The sequence below is a fragment of the Engraulis encrasicolus genome, unplaced genomic scaffold, assembly GCF_034702125.1.
Source record: "Engraulis encrasicolus isolate BLACKSEA-1 unplaced genomic scaffold, IST_EnEncr_1.0 scaffold_44_np1212, whole genome shotgun sequence".
Classification (NCBI taxonomy): Eukaryota; Metazoa; Chordata; class Actinopteri; order Clupeiformes; family Engraulidae; genus Engraulis; species Engraulis encrasicolus.
Genome location: NW_026945753.1, coordinates 380,001 through 384,545, shown reverse-complemented (window position 1 = coordinate 384,545; position 4,545 = coordinate 380,001).

Genomic DNA, 4,545 nt, shown 5'->3' with positions numbered 1-4,545 from the left:
TATCAAACCTCTGTCTTTAAAATTGCGCTTACCACAGTCCTTCAAAGATGCCCACAAATTCAAAGGTGATAATTTTTCAAGCAACTTTAAGCACCCAGAAAACGGTGGTAAATGACAAGAGGATGTGTGAAAATCCACATTTCACAAGTACATGTTCCACATGTTACCCCTTGAAATTTGTAAGGACCTACTTAAAGCAGTTTTTTGGATACGGCAATCTAAAAGTGGGCTCTCTGAGAACTCTGTTCAAAATGAGTCAGGGGAGTACCTGACAAAAACATTTTTAATGACAAAACTATAAGGAGTTGAGAGCTATAATTTTGCACTTCTGCTATTGGGACATATGTGAACCTTGATTTTTTTTCTGCCAAATCTGAGATGGCCGTGCGGGATGATTCGGAGATTTGCCGTGGAATGACCCTAGATCAACCCAACCAGACAAACTCCATCACCTCGAGGAGGCTAACTCTACACACTTCTAACTCCAGCCAAATCTTTTGTGGATACTAAAACCACGAATGAATATGGACAGAGAGATTTCATTAATTGCAATTCTACATTTGTCATATACCGCCTAACTTGTCCTTGCGCTGAAGGGTTCTTTTATATCGGACGCACAAAAAGGCGCATGCGAGACAGGCTAGCAGAACATAAATATGCTATCAGAGTGGACAATTTTGACTATCCCATGGCGAAACATTTCAATGAATACCATGGTAAAAATGATTCTCTGCTGCGCATACAGGGCGTCGAGCATATCAAACCTCTTCCGAGGGGTGGGGACAGGCTAAAAAGACTTAAGGGGGGTTCAGAGTCGCGCGTTCGCGGGGGTTCTGCACAGAGAATGAGCCACAGCGCCCCCCTGTGCAGCGACAAAACGACCCCTGGCTGCAGTACACGCATGGTTCTCCAAGGCTGAAATGTCCGTGAGCTGAGCTATGCTTGAAGACGGTGATTGGTCAATGCGCTTACGGCAGTCCGGGGGGAACTCAGCCCTGATAGGTCAGTTGTGTTCTATTCTTCTACCCTACCGCGGAGGTTTGAAGGAAAACGAAAAACACAATGCAGTTGACTTGGCAGGAAATCACTGTTTTTTATTTCAGTAGTACAACTTCCAAAAAATCAATTAGAAATATCCATAAAAGGCCATCATGAAAATGATATGTTTGTAGTGTGGTAGTAGCAAAGAAGCCTCTTTGTTCTTTTGTAGTGTGGCAGCTAGCTCATTAAAACAGGGTTCGCTAATGTCCTGTAGAGTTTGAATGGGTTTGGCTGACAGTTGCTAAGCTAGCTGTTAATTAGATAGGCTATCTATTGTATATTTAAAAATGGCTTTTGTTTCATTTAACCACCTCAACTGTAAAACATGAATAAAGAGAGAATCTTGTATGCTATCATTCATGTCTAATTACGCCACAACTTTTAAAATTAATAGCAAGAAGCCTCTTTGTTGATTTGTAGTGTGGCAGCTAGCTTCTAAAACAGGGTTCGCTAATGTCCTGTAGAGTTTGAATGGGTTTGGCTGACAGTTGCTAAGCTAGCTGTTAATTAGATAGGCTATCTATTGTATTTAAAAATGGCTTTTGTTTCATTTAACCACCTCAACTGTAAAACATGAATAAAGAGAGAATCTTGTATGCTATCATTCATGTCTAATTACGCCACAACTTTTTAAATTAATAGCAAGAAGCCTCTTTGTTGATTTGTAGTGTGGCTAGCTAGCTTCTAAAACAGGGTTCGCTAATGTCCTGTAGAGTTTGAATGGGTTTGGCTGACAGTTGCTAAGCTAGCTGTTAATATGGCCATTAAATGTATTGTATTTAAAAACGGCTTTTGTTTGTCATTTTAACCACCTGAACTGTAAAACATGAATAAAGAGAGAATCTTGTATGCTATCATTCATGTCTAATTACGCCACAACTTTTTAAATTAATAGCAAGAAGCCTCTTTGTTAGTGGTAGAATTACGTTTCAGGTGGCTAGTCAACTAGCTTTGAGTTTGTAATGACTGATTTAGCTGGCTAGCTACTACTAGGCCCCAGGTGTGAATGGTCATTCATGCTGTCTATTCTGCCGTACAAAGGCTAAACGCAGTAACTACATATTTTGTCGAAATTGAGTTTATACTGAAAATGGCCTTAATAACACCTTATTTATTTTGTGGCAAAGTTTTGTGGTCCAAATGTGTCCCGTTTTAGAGATATTAATGTTTCAATTTCGCAGTAACTACAAAAGTCAACCTAAAACCAAGGCTAACCGCAGTACGTGTAGTTACTGCGGTCGCCTTTGTTCAACTGGTTCGAACATTCTAAAAAAACTAAAGCTAAACGCAGTACGTGTAGTTGCTGCGGTCTTCCTTTGTTCGCCTGGCTCGCAACACAGTAGAAAGCCAAGGCTAAACGCAGTAGGTTGTGAAGTCATGCGTTCAGTTAACTCGGCTGCTCAGTAGATGCGGTCTGTCATCCGAGTAATGCAAATATCAAGTAACTAGACAACATTCACAAACACCCTCAGATTTCAAGCACAGACTGCACTTCGTTGAGCAACCAACCAGCTCTTCCAACGAGGGTAAACTACTGTTTTTATTTCTCTGGTTCATTGTTCTGTCATTTGTCACCCCCATTTGCCATAACTTTTACCTAGAACTAGCGTTGTAACGAGTGCCTACCAGCATGTTTCAGTGTTTCATTTCCACCGCGTTTCAAAACGTGCATTTCGTAGCGTCATTCATTTATCAACTTCCATCTGTTTAGCGATCTCTAATGAGTAACAAACATAACTTGCAAACTGGCTATTTGAAGTCATAGACGTTTATTTGGTTAGAAATACTGTAAAACATTTCTGTAACATTTAACTGACCAGGTCACCGGCATGCTATCACTTCCTCATTCAGCAACAAAATGTTCCAATCTGAGTAAAATAGAGGGGTGTCTGCAGTTTGACGGACCAAACCATTTTGGACAGGGGTGTTTTCACTGGGATTCTTTGCAATGTAGGCCCATTTTATAATATGAAAATAAGGGGTTTTGGTTTAAGAAAATGGTTTTAGTTGTCTATGTATTTTGTTTGCATTTCTTTGGTTTGTTATTTTGGGCTTTTGTTATTGTTATTTAGTTGATTGATTTATTTAGTGAAATGGGCTTAGTTTAGTTTAGTTTAGTTTATTTAGTTTAGTTCAACAGGGACCATGCACAATACACATTGATTACAGAAGTAAAAAGATGGCTTGTGCCAGATTATAGCTATATAGCTAATTTCCATCTGCAGTCCCTGGACAGGTAAAACAAATATTAAAATACAATAACATAGACAAGATATAAACAAGTAAGCACATCCATAGGCCATAGGTCAAACACACACACACACACACACACACACACACACACACACACACACACACACACACACACACACACACACACACACACACACACACACACACACACACACACACACACACTAGAAAATGGCATACAGTGTGAGTCATATTTTAAAAACATATGATTAATGTTGACAAGACTGGTTGGTTAATATCCATTTTTTCACACCCCTTGAGAAGGCCTGATAATCAGTAATACTTTTTAGGTTACTGGGTAGACTATTCCATGTTTTGGTTGCCCTGAAGGAGAAGGCTGACTGAGCAAAAGCAGTTCGTCGGATTGGGAGACTACAATCACCCCTAATGGTGGATCTTGACGTTCTGCTCATCAATTCAGAGCAGGGTTGAACAAATGTTCTTAGGGGTGGGGGTGCTGCATTGTGAATAATTTTATGGATTAGCCGCAGATCAGAAAATTGTATGAGTCCAAAGGCCCTAGTAAAGTAAAGTAGGCCTGTACAGGTGAAATATAGGGCTAAATTTTTACACCCGTAATAATCTTGGTGTCATCCCCAACATTTTTCTAATTTACAGTCAAGCTCTATGTTATTGTACCACTGTCAAGCCTCCTTTGAATTTGTCATTCATTTTTAGGTCGATATAATACTGTGTAGGCTAAAGACACTTGAAAAACTAGTTCCTCAGTGTGCTTTGTACATGACAGTTATTTTCCTGTTATTCACGTTATGGTGTGATGAAAAGGTGATGGTATAGGATTTTTTTTTACTGATACTGATTTTTGTCATTTTTATCGGCCCTGAATATCGGCTTCTCCGTATCGGGCATCGGCCAAGGGTGATGTTTAAGTTTTAATAGGCAGAGGGCACCTTTTCCCAAAAAGGGCGTAGGCTAAAATGGGTTAAAGTTGACACCCAAATGGTTGTGTGTATTTGTGTTCTGCATGTCCAGTGATATCAACACAATTAGAAAACCAAATATAACACAGAACACCATCCCAAATGCTTAAAAGTGTGTATTGTAATTGTAAAGTAATTTATTTGTATAGGCTTTCATATCATATTTCACATGAAACTGTGCAATATGACATTTTAAAAATAATAAAAAATAGATTACTGAAGCTAATGTGCAATTTAAATACATCACCCAATTATAAACTGACATAAACAAACCACAAACCAATAAAAATAAAATAAAAATGCTTAAGTA